The 12,740-nt window shown below is 49.2% G+C and overlaps 1 protein-coding gene across 5 annotated transcripts in view; it reads right to left on the reverse strand.

Moving 5' to 3' along the window:
- LOC139049464 (protein O-linked-mannose beta-1,2-N-acetylglucosaminyltransferase 1-like) overlaps positions 1 to 12,740 on the reverse strand; it is a 533,721-nt gene that overhangs the window by 269,822 nt on the left and 251,159 nt on the right. For 4 of the 5 annotated variants that reach the window (XM_070524940.1, XM_070524941.1, XM_070524937.1 and 1 more), the window contains exon 1: positions 9,532 to 9,923. The exons of the other annotated variant lie outside the window; for it this stretch is intronic. The gene's annotated coding sequence lies outside the window, so the exon portion shown is untranslated. Of the gene's footprint in view, positions 1 to 9,531; positions 9,924 to 12,740 lie in introns of those variants that run through there. 5 annotated transcript variants of the gene reach the window in all.

Below are 12,740 nucleotides of genomic sequence, written 5' to 3' on the forward strand. Positions count from 1 at the left end.
AAACATTCCAGGACTGAACAGATTGCTAAACGCGAGCAGTTTAGAATGATGTCTGCCTACAGGTTATATAGTTCGGCGTTGCATTACCAGGGCCCAGATTGTTCAGACATTCGAGGACGCACTGCACAGATGGCTAAACGTGAGCAGTTTAGAGTGATGTCTGTCTACAGGTTAAATGGTTCGGCGTTGCTTTAGCAAGGCCCATTTCGTGGCCCCGAAGAAGAGCTGAGATTCATTCTTTTAGAGTGCGAGCCTTCGAAAGTCGGCCGCCGAGACAACGGCGTGTCAGCCGCCGTCCTCATTATAGGTCGATAGACGCTGGGAGCTCTCGCGAGACAGCTGTCAGCCTCTCACTGCCCTGCTTCGCAGCCATACTTCGCGCGGGACCTTTGCGAGATCGACGTAGTGAGTTGTGCCTCGTGGAGCGCGGACAACCTGCAGGGCGTGACGTCACGAAGATGCGACGGCTCGGCCGTCGCGTATACCGTGCGGGGTATAATGAAGCTTCTCGCAAACTCTAATAACGCAAATTATGTATTTGACGGCACGGCTAATAGTTATGGGTGCAAAAGAATCATTCCGTTCAGCCGTTTCGGACTATAGAGGTGGGCGAATATCAACCTCTTTCGAAAACGAAACGAACACGAATAGTCAAACGAGGACACGTATACTTACGGCAGGAATACTTATTTCGGCATAAATATGTACCATGCTTGTACTGACTAGTGAAAAAAAAAGGGGGATACGCAACTTTCACGGACAATTAGGATCGTTTTTAAACGCAATATGACAAACTGTCAATAAAGGAACTGCACGAACAGCCTCTCAACAACTTTCGAACCTGGTTGCAAACGAGGTTTCCAAGAAAGAATGACTGGTGAAGCTTATGGGAAACGCTAAGTATATGGTTACCAAAAAGAGAAAGAAAAATGAAGTTGTGAAAAAAAAAAAGAAAAAGAAGCTCCAGAAGGATTTGCGTGCCGTACGTACAAATATGTACGCCCTCCTGGCGGAGTAGTTTGCTCTAGAGAAACGAGATGGCGCTACCGGCGGTGCATTGCGCGTCGCCTCAGGCGAAAGCGCGCAAAAGAGCACGAACGCGGAACCATTTCCGATTCTAACCTCCCACTGCGCGATCAGCTGTAGAAAAATGCAGCTGGGCGATCGCTAGCGCGCTGTGCATCATTCACGCAAAATGTGGAACGGAAGAGGGGAGACCTGCGCAGTATAGTTGGGTGCAAGAAACGTGGCTGGCTCGCAGAAGACTGGAATGAATCTGTGTGGCAAGTTCCCGGACCACTGGCTACACAATGAGTGCCTGTGTTTCCGGCCCCCCGCGATATGCAGCTTTCTTCGAGAGTAATAAAAAAAAAATTTCACCCATCCGCCAACGTTGTATCGCAAACCACCAGAGACAGGACTTCCTTCAACCCCGTGACGTCAGCAAGAGCGAGTACCGCTCGTTACGCAGTAAACAGGAGCAGCGCCGTTTCCTGGCACAGTGTATTCCTCGCACGTTATCTACACACATCCACCCGACACACATTCACTCCTACGCCCACTCTGTCGCCCACGTATCCAGAATCAGTGAATGGAATGAATGCGCTGAAGCGTATACGAGAGGATCTACAACCGACATCACGCGAATGTTCGAAGCTGAACACTTCGCGACGGTCCAAAGAGTAAGCTATATAGCGACTCGGGATAATACGCCTTCGCTAGAATTAAGCTATTACAAAACACGTACAATCTACGTTCCAAGCCCAAATTGCGCGCAGCAAGCTCAAATCTATACCGTAGCTGATCACACCCGCGAGGGATTAGGCAGAAAATAAACGACCTATAGCGAACGTACCGAGGAACGTCACTTGGTCAGAAACATAAACCGCCCCTTCGAAGTAAAAAACGAAGAGCAAAAGACATTATAATCCTGATTAAATTCAGAAGCGAGAAGTTTGGACTGCTTGGTATACATTTCTAATACAAGCCCCGTCGTGTATCGTTTTCCTCGCGTCGTTTTGACAAGGCGTATGAGCTCAAAAAAAAGATCTCACATGTCCTCTAAAGCTGCGACCAAAGCTTAGTGTCTAAGTCGTCCACTTAGTCGGCGTTTACGACATCCGCCAACACAGACGTATGCTGAGCCTCACCGGGCGTGATGCACATCCACTGTAGACACGGAGGCAGCTGAGGCAAGCAATGGACGCGCCAGCACGCGATCAAACATGGGGGCGACAGCGACATCGCCGTGAAAATGGTCTATAAAAGTATACCCGTTGGAACGATAACATTACAGGTTGTAGCTTAAGATAAAAACCTGCTACATGACTAGACTGCCAAAACACTAAATGATAAGGCTACAAGGAAAAAAGATCGCAGATCGTGATGTAAGCTTCCAACGCAAAATAGAAAAAGAAAGGAGCGTGCACTACCCATTTCGTTACTACGCTGCTTAGCAAACTTCAGACGTTGTCTCACTTTTTGATTACTTCTGTTACTTGATTTAGCAGCCCGAGAATACTGTAACCCGATCTTACCAGACCGTCGTTGCGAAATATGTGGTTATTCTCCATGTATGAACAGTGTGGACTAGTTCATTTACACATACGAATAATTATGCAATATTCGATTGGCATTCGAAACTTCAAATATTCGCCTACCCCCTACTACGGACGCGTGGGGCGGTAGCTTGGAGGTAGACAAAGAAGCTTAAGAAGCTAAGAACCACGAAACGAGCGATGGAAGGGAAAGTGGTAGGCGCAACGTTAAGAGACACGAGGACATCGCCTTGCATTAGAGAGCAAACGGTAGTAGCCGATACTTATGGTTGATATCAAAAAGGCGGAAACGGAAGTTGGGCGGACCCACGTAATGCGATAGCGGCAGATTACTGGCGGTCTATTAAGAGTAACAAGAATGGCTCCCGATTAAGCTGATTGTGGGGCGAGGTATTTGTCCTGCTGTCGACATACAAATGAGGTCGTCTGCTGTGCGCCTTGCACGGCCCGGTGTAGCGGCGCAGCAGAAGGCCAAGCGAGCCGAAGCGATTGCCGAACCGACACGATCAGCCGCCGTGGTTGCTCAGTGGCTATGGTGTTGGGCTGCCGAGCACGAGGGCGCGGGATCGAATCCCGGCCACGGCGGCCGCATTTCGATGGGGGCGAAATGCGAAAACACCCGAGTATTTATATTTAGGTGCACGTTAATGAATCCCAGGTGGTCGAAATTTCTGGAGTCCCCCACTACGGCGTGCCTCATAATCAGAAAGTGGTTTTGGCACGTAAAACCCCATAATTTAAAACCGACACGATGTCCCGCTCCCACGTGACCACTTCCCGCGTCATGACGGATGCCGGAAAACGAAACCGAAAGATGCTTTGTATGAAACGCTGCTGCGGTAAGTTATTTAAGGCGCTTCGAGACTCGTTTCTTTTAAGGTGTTTCCGAGGTCCAGCGCCTTCAATTTACGCACGAAAATGCAAATCCGGAACAGTCACGTCAGTATACTCCCTTAACTCTGTAACGCCCTGTAATAACGAGTTATGATATTATGTTGTCGTTCATCATTTATTGTTATTGGTCTACATATTATAATTGCTAATGTATTAATTTTCCATGTTCTGTGCATTCTCCTTTCATTAGGCTGATGTTTATTTCTTTCCCGATTCCATATTAATATGTTACCGTATTTCCCCCCTTACACTATGCCTTGTCGAAGGCCTGTAAGGTACATGTAAATAAATAAATATGCTTGTATGTTGGGAATTTATATGCTACTCTGTGTTTGTTACCTCGAAAAAAATATGATTTAGGGACAGAAAACTTAACGCATAGGGTTGTTGAGGTGGTGAAGCTCATAAATGCTCAACGCGAACGCTAAATACTCAACGAAAGCTAAACGGACCCATAAATGGGTTGTTCAAGTGCGGTGAAGTCTATTTTCAATTACGGAGAGTCCAACGACCCACTTACTAACCAATTATAATCGCTATACAAAAATAAGTTTTCATTTATTCACATTTTGCCTGTCTTCTTTCGTACAAACGTACTCTCTCCGCGGTCCCAAATAAAGATGAATAAGTAGATGGACTTTTTTTGTTTTTCTATTCGACGTCGAACTGTGTTCGGGCATCGTCACCGGGCTGAGCACTCTCAGAACAGACGACGCGGCTTTTCTCCGTCGCTGCACTTTCTTTCTCCTCGATTTCCACGGGACGAGCGGTGCCACGTTCGCAGGACGTGAAATCGCGAGGCAGAGCGTACGCGGCACCCTCCCCGTGAACTGGTTTACAAAGTGCAGCTTAATCGAAGAGACCGACAGAGGGCTCCGCGCGATCCCGCTGACCTCATACGCCGCGGCATGGTAGCAAAACAAGTAAGGCTGAGTTACGTCACGCTCCGTCGCCCCGTGCTTTGTCTCACTGCGCTGTATAGTTGCGTGCAGCGCAGCGGACGCTACGGGTCGCGCTACTGCAGCCAACCGGGAACGAGAACCGGAAGGACGGGTGGCACATCGTGCACCGCTAATCGAGGTGTGCGGGCCTTAGGCGCAAGGCTCAATAGGTAAGCCCTCCTCCCATCCAGCTCTGGCAAGAAGATGACCATTTTTTGATAAAAGAGATAAAGTTTAATTATATCTGGAGAAATTAACCTTGCACGGCACGCCTGACATGCTGAACCAGGTAAGAGGGTGAGAGGCTTATCTATTTAGCCTACATCGCCAATAAGGCATTACTGTACGTGGGGTGTAGTTACAAGATAAAATTGGCATATTGTTAAAATCTTAAAACAAACATGAGGAATAAACATCAAGTAAACATTTAACAGTCACAAATAGCAAAAATAAACAAGCATACAGGATGAAAGAGAAAGGGTAACAGAAAAAAAAGGCATCCACGCGTTAACACTTAGGCCAGCACAAGTTCCCTCACAAAAACGCACAAAGGTTATTTAGACAGAGCGGCTGACGCAACCCGTAAGGAACGATTGGCAGCACTGCACGGATTTGATGAGACAAGGTGTACGTCCTCTGGCGGCGCAAAAAAAAAAAATAATAATAATAAAGGAAATAAAGAAACAATTAGAAACGGCAGGCAGAAGGAGCGATCTTGATCGGGACGCGTGCGAAGAAGGAAAACACACAATGAAGTCGTACACAGATAGAACCATTCGCTGCAGCCGTTCCAACCCATCCTCGGGGCACAAGATCGCCGCTTTCGCGCGGAACCGCCCTCTCGCGGCATGCAGGTGCCACAGGCGGTAGTGCCCCTGGATATCGCTCCCAAACAAGAGGAACACTAACAGTGCGGGGGGTAGGAATCAAGGAGGGCCTCCCCGGCATTAAACGGTGCCGACGCCTAGGATACACTGCAGACCTCGCGACGTTGTTGCTATATAACGCGCCCGAATGCTCTCTCACGTTTTCTGCGCCCCGCGGGGCCCGGGCGGCAGCGAGCTTCACGGATCTTCTTCAAGGCATCAACTGTGGCCACCTCCCACGGTCGGAGGCCGAGCTCGACCCCAACCCAGGTCGTGTTTGCCTCGAACACCTTCGCGGAAAGACGGGGAAATTCGGCGCGCGCACACTGGCAACTCGAAAAAGAAAGAGAGACAAACGTAAAGCGCGGTGAAAAGGAAACGCGCGGCCCGGCCCATGCACTCGGGTGTAGGAGGGTGGAGGGAGGAACAGAAACGCGAATCGGTGCGATTAAGATGTCTATCGGGGGGGAGAGACAGGCGTGATCGTTCCATCTACGATGACCGCAGGCAACGGAAGGCGCCGCGGGCTGCTGCACGCGAGTCGCAATTTGCCCAAATGGAAAGCCCTAATAGATGCCGCACCCCCCCCCCCCCCCCCCCCCCTCTTTAGGAACACAACCTGCTGGATCACCGCACTGGGGCTAATCGCGCCTACGTCACTGTACATACGGCCCGGCATAGCGTATAGATGAGGCTACTCTTTTCTCCATTGTTGGCCTCGGTGGGAGGCTTGATGAACAAGCGACGAACCGAAAGAAGAGATGCTCGTTTACAACTTCCGACCGCGGAGGCAGCGTACTCGTACGGTTTGGTTGTTGCGCGCACTATACACATGAACGAACTGGATTCAGGTAACGGCCGAGATTCTCGCTTACAGGGCGATATATGGGCTGGAAGAGTTTTGAAAGTGCGGGAAGCTCAGAGTAAAATTGATTATGAAGAACGACTGGAGGAATATCGGAGAAAGTAGGCGGGCTGGTAGAGTGTAGAGGTATCTGTACAGGAAAGACATTGATTCACAGTAGAGGAAAAGAACTAGGAAGCTTACCAGCAATTATGCGGCCTGTAGGGTGAGCAACACGGCAACAAAGAACGTTAAGCCGAAAGTCAGAAAGGCTGAAATAATCTCATGGGTGGCGGCAATGGAAAAAAACCGGCCATGAGTAACTAGTTAAGAGGAAAAAAACGAAATCAGGAAAGAAACAATTTATGATAACTCAAATAGAAGCTCATTACTTTTTCGAAACGAAATCAGGGCCGCTATTTTGTAGCGATGCCTTATTCTATGCTATTCTTATCATCCACCACATACGGCTGCCTGATGCCGTTGATAATGTGGGCAGACCGTCGCTCTGACCACTGCCCAAGCGCGAAAAGCCTGAAAAAGCATAGAATCGAAAAAGGCATCCCTACAAAATACGGGCCCCAGGATGGCTTCGAACACGCACCTACAAAGCGAAATATAAGAATGAAGAAGAAGCATGTGCTTGCTGCGATAAAGCTAGGGAAACTATGGAGCATGTTTTATTAGAATATTAAGATACGTGCCCAGCGGTTGATTTAGGCATCTCTGACCTCCTTGAAGCCCTCGACTTCAGCGAGAGCAGGGGGAAAGTAAACATGTGCGCAGTAGAGATTAGTAGAAGAGGCGACTGGAAGATTAGTGGAAGCAGGGAAACGAGGAGGCGTACTAAAACAAAGTTCACAATAGGGGGTCAGAAAATTCGGTTGTGAGAATTCATCGTGGTTTTTTTTTCTTTTTTAACCTAGGTAGGACATCAGGCAGCATAATAGCAAGAGCTTGGTGGCGCAACCCACCACCCCGTTCCAAAGGGGACGCTCGTAACATCCATCCATTCCATCCATCCACGTGTTTATATGCGTGCACTGCGGCCCCAACAAGGCACGCGCCGCTTCTTCAACGAAAGCGAACCGAAACTCGAAAGCAATAATCGTTACAGGACCGCTCCCAACGGCCTTATTTCTTTTCCCGTCCCGAAGGCCACCGTGCCATCCACGCGAGAAGAAAAAAAGAAATACGATAGAAAACACCGACATTAAGCGCCTCGAAGAAAGGCCGCGATGACCGCTGCGTTGTAAGCCGCGCGCCACGATGATCGCTGCAGCAGTAAAGTCATCACGACCGTATAAAAAAGGGCCGTCTCAGTCATCGCAAACATCTATAACGGTTTATAACGGTGCTTGCGCAGTGTGTCGCTAACGGTCCTCGCCGGTGTCCGTCAAAGGCCGGCAGACAGCGACGGGGCAAACAAGCCAGCGAACGGATAAGTAACCGACCGTGTAGACACTGCGCGGGAACGTAGACGCAAAAGAAAGAAAACCTGCTCTGTCATACAAACAAGCAACGCGACAGTACATAAGTCGGCCGGTATCAGCTAGCTGCGCCGGATCGTACATTATTATCGCGTACGTACGCCAACAACTCCGGCCACTCCCACCAGGCCCCTTAGTTTTTATGACGCAGCCGATGAGGCAAGACGTAGTGGTAATCGCGTCGTACGTTTTTTTTTTTTTTTTTCTGGAGAGAGTCGGGCCGTCAATTTTGTGTTGCTTCGACTGGCGTCCGGCTGCTCTGGGACACGCGGACGGCTCGCAAACATCCGGATGGCAAAAAAACGCCGCTGCTCTGTTTACAGAAAGATGCCGACAAGCGATAAGAAAGCGCCCTCTGCGACACGGGAGGAAGCAAGGTGCCCAGCCCTCGTGTGTCTCAAGAAGGCGAACTGACAATAATAATGACATTAACAACGTCAAACGGGCTACAACGTATGCAGGCGTGTTTTAGCTGTCCCTCTTGAAGTTTCCCTAAGTGTTGAAGAAACGGGGATTCATTATCAAATTTAACGTACTAACGGGACGGAGAACATAACCGTTCGAGTTCTTTAATTCGTGCTATCACATTACGCAAGCGCGAAATTGAGTCCCCACTTTTACAGGAGAAGTCACTCCCTGCTAATGAAATGCCGTTGAAGCTCCAGGATGGCCCAGACCAAACAGGATGTTTCTATTTCTAAAGCTGCCGACTGCAATCATTTCCCCCCGTGCATATTTAGCGCGCACCAATCACTGACACGCAAAGCGATCGGAAATTGTGAACGTGCCTGACGCCAAATGCGTATTGCATATGGTGGAGGTTTCCCCACTGTGCAACCGAGCAAAAGAACTGGAGCATGTAACGGGAAACAGACGATAACGACACTACAACGTGGTTGCAATTGAGATTCCAGTTTCTCCAGTTTCCAGTTTCTTACGCAAATGATAGACCTCTCCCATCTCATCACGCTGATGGTTACGCAAGTGTTTCTTAATATGTTACGTTCGGTCACCGCTGAGACTTCGCCGCGATACAAAGAGAAATAAAACAAAAATCGGAATCGTTCCATCCCTTTTTCTGAAAATCGTGATGCAACGCACACAAAGAAGGTGCCGTAATTAACTGTACCAAGCATCATCGATGACAGTCGCGAAAGTCGCGACATTTGGAAGGTATTCCAAGAACGTCGACAAATGCACGTAGATAAGATTACATAAATGCGCAATAAATACGCGAGTGCCACAATTACGGGAAGGTTACTTTTCCTTTTTTTACCACTAATCAGTTACGCTACCCAAGACAGGATATCTCGCTTTCTCTCTCTCTACTACCCCCCTTTCTGAAGAAGCGCTTAACCTTGAAACGCGACTGGAATCAAGTTTCCTTCTTCCTTTTTTTTTTTTTATGGCAATCCCGACTAAATCTCGTTCGACGCATTAAAATTCGCCGCGGCACCGCAGTCGCCACACCAATGTTACGAAACGATGAAGGACGTGAACCGAGAAAAACCGAAAAGCCTTCCCGGACCGCGAATGACGAGCCGACGCTACCGCGAGATCGACTTCGCCACTGAGCGCGAACATTCGGTGCGTTGCCGAGAAGCTGCCTACGGGACGAACGAAAGTAGCGTCCAACGGAAAACGAACTGGACGTCCCGACGCTCTTTCTCGAACCAACAACAATGCTACATTGTAAAGGATTGCGCGAAGACTGCAAGGGTGACGTGGTCAGCAGCTTGCCGGCATGACCGCTCGCGACGACCAGCAGACGTGGAGCAGACGACAGATGCTGCCCACGCCAGAAGGAAGAAAAAAAGAACCCGGCCGCTCGCCTGGCGGCGTTGGAGTTGCTGTGGTAACGCTATGCTTGAAAACAACCAACGATAGCAGCGGGCGAAAGAATTAGATTAAAATGAAAACAGTGAACACGGTGCTCACCTCGTGCTTTAACGGGCAACACGGCTTTCGAAGAGACGGGCACGCCGTCGATGAGTCGCCGGCGCGGCGGGCCGAAGTCGTCCCAGCCGCCGAAGAGCACACAACACAGCACCACACGCGCGGAGCGAAAACACTCAAACGCGCACCCACTCTAGAGCGAGGCAGGAGGCGTCCGGGCGCTCGCACTGCTGACGCCGACGTCTGCACGAGGGTCGGGAGGACACCGACACGTTCACAGAGCCACGGGAGACGATGCAAATCGCGCGCACGGCGCGGCGAAAGTGCAGCGAAAACTGGCGGCGCTGGAGGGGGTTAGGCCTAGCGAGCGTTCACGGAGCGCGGGGCACGCTCGCCGTCGACGAGCAGCCGGCACGCACTGAGGGACAACGCTGGGCGAGCAAGCGGCCGCCGCGGCGGCGTCATCCACGGAGGCGGTGCCGACCGGCCGGTCGCTGAGAGGGCGCCACCATACGGAGCGTCGCGTCGCCACTGCCGCCGCCGCAGCTCCGGTGGCGGTCCGCGCCGTCTGCTTCCGCACGCACGCAGCGAAGCAGACGACGCGCGGGTTTTTGGCGCTGTAGCTACGGTCTGTTTGCGAAACGGCCGATTCGCGAGCTACATTTTGGCGAAAGTGGGCGCGCTGGCGCGCTCCATTTATTAAATTCCGATAAGAGCGGCAGCGCGGCTCGAGGATTGACTTCCTATACATCGCGGAGGCGGAAACGCGGTTTATGAAGGAGGCAACGACAAGAGCAAGGCGATTGAGCACCATGAAGAAAACGCGGAAAAGGAAGTTCGTATAAGACGTAATAAACGGAAGGCAGGTAGCAGTAAATGGGCTTCCAAGAAGCAGGTCGTCAAGAAAGTCGCCAAAACGTATTGAAGCAGGTCGAAACTGACAACGCAGCTTAGAAAATTGAGTGCTTACGAAAAGAGAAATAATTCCCTATTCACGCTCCACTTTAATCAGCCACTTCGAGAAGTTCTTCGCCCTATGTTACGCCCGCTTGTTCGCACAGTTATCACGAAAAAATAAATAAATAAAGGACACAGTCAACTCTGCATGGAGAAGTTATACCATGATCATGATTTTTAGTACTAAAACGGCTCTACTTGAAACTCGCAGACCCGATTTCATGCAACATAGTAACGCACAAGCATATTGAGGCACGAAATGACAAAGACGAGTAAAGTGGTAGCCGACAACCTTTGCTTTACTATATATGCTGCTGTGTTCTAGAAAAACAAACTCGGGGGAGAGAAACAGAAAAGGAGGGCCAGTGAGGTTTTCAACTGGTTTGCCTCTACTCTGGGATTAAGCCTGGGGGATGTTTGCTCAATCGTCCAGGAATTCCTGATTGAGTCCAACCGATTGGCCTGTTAAATTTGCATCTCTTACTGTCTCTCCATTTATTTAGTAATTTTCAATGTCATTTTGCCTTTCCATAATATTTACTCAATATACGTCCTAAAAAAGGCGTCTAAAGCAGCAAAATTTCAACAAACCAATGCATCATGTTTACAACGATGTAACTCAGTAACAAATAAATCATGTTACAATTTCGTGAACAGCGCCTATTCAGCCATCTCTAAAGCTGATACAATTTATGCATTATACACCGCTCTGAAATATGCCACTACGTAATTTCTGGTTATGACTTTCACCATAACACCGTCGATATTTAATGCCATCCCGTAAGCGGATAAACTCATGCATCCCTTTCGGCCACTCGAAATGCTCTAACATATGCTGCTTACAAAAATACTATACCTGTTCATGGTGCAGACCTGCTAATTTTTAAACTCTTAGTTACATTTTTTTAACTTGCTTACATGTGATAATCTTTCATGAAAAACTTTAGGTCATGCGCTATATCGAAGTTCCGCCGAATTCCGGCGCAAAAGCTCAGCTTTATCTTTTAGATGTAACAGAATTAATTGAAATAATCGGTCGACCAGTCTCTTAATGAGTTCATTTCTGCGTTTTGCATGTATTCGAATAGGGGCATCCAAGCTCGCCCAAAGCTAAAGCGTACTCTTAATATTCTCCGTAAGAATTAATCTAAATGTCTTTGTCCTTCCACCTCGTTTTGGAAGAAACTGCGACGTGCTTTTTTCCCTTCATTTTATTTGAACTATTAAGCAACTCGTACTGTTGCCACAATCAAGTTCTCCTTTTTCTGCGAATGTTCAGGACAAAGCATTTTCGCCTGTAAAAGCGCGAGTAATCATTCAAGTGGCTTCTCCGCACAAGGACCGCTGTTACAGAGAAGCCAGCTTTAACAAACGCCTTTTCGAACGCTTATGTATACTGGTGGCAAAGGCCGGACAGGAAACACACGAGAAGATGCGGCATTGGTGCCGTCTTCTTTCGATCGGGCGCACAATCGGTGCGCAGCTGTGGTTGTATATTGGCGGCTGATAGTTGCCCGCGCACATGTGTCGCTTCATCATAGTCTCAATCTAGTGGCGCCCTCTATCTGACGACATTTAAATACGTAGTCGTGCATATATGTAACGATCGATTTCGGACCCGCCGTGTGAAGCAGTTTCTCCCTGATAGTACGCATTGAAGTCAATCATTTAGCTCGAAAAATGAGAGAGAGAGAGAGTGAGAGAGAGAGAGAGAGAGATACTAAGGAGAGGCACACAACTTCGTAAGGTGCGGGCGCCTCCATCTCCGCTACAGCGATTGACCGAACTAAACAGTTTGCTCTGGAAAAAAAAAACGAAGAAAAGAACGCGTGAGGTATCACAGGCTAAACCCGAGTTTGAAACACAGCCGGAAACTTTGGCCCTCGAGTTTTATCCACCCCGACATCCGTGCGAGGTGGTGAAGAATCGTTCCCGATAGCGCTGTCGTCATAGTTGACAACGACTTTTTGCGGAAATATCTCGCTTGCGAAACGTCGACACGTGTTGATCCGGACCAAGGAAAGGAGGCGTCCAGCGTGAACTGGCCGCGGTTACGGCCGAACCAGAGCCATTAAAGCGGCCATTACTCGGATGGCCGCGCGACGGAGGCGCTTATCCAGCTCGGCGACTAGCCACGCTGGCCTACCGAAGCCTTTGCTAAGCCTTGCCCCGCACTTGGACGGCCGAATCGAGCGATTACGAGCGTCCCTGTGCCGTTATATGTCGACTGGCGTTTATCCGCTGTGCCTGGGACCATTGCAATATGTGGTCGCAAATCAGAAAAATAAAAAAAA

This window comes from Dermacentor albipictus, chromosome 9 (assembly GCF_038994185.2).
Source record: "Dermacentor albipictus isolate Rhodes 1998 colony chromosome 9, USDA_Dalb.pri_finalv2, whole genome shotgun sequence".
Taxonomy (NCBI): Eukaryota; Metazoa; Arthropoda; class Arachnida; order Ixodida; family Ixodidae; genus Dermacentor; species Dermacentor albipictus.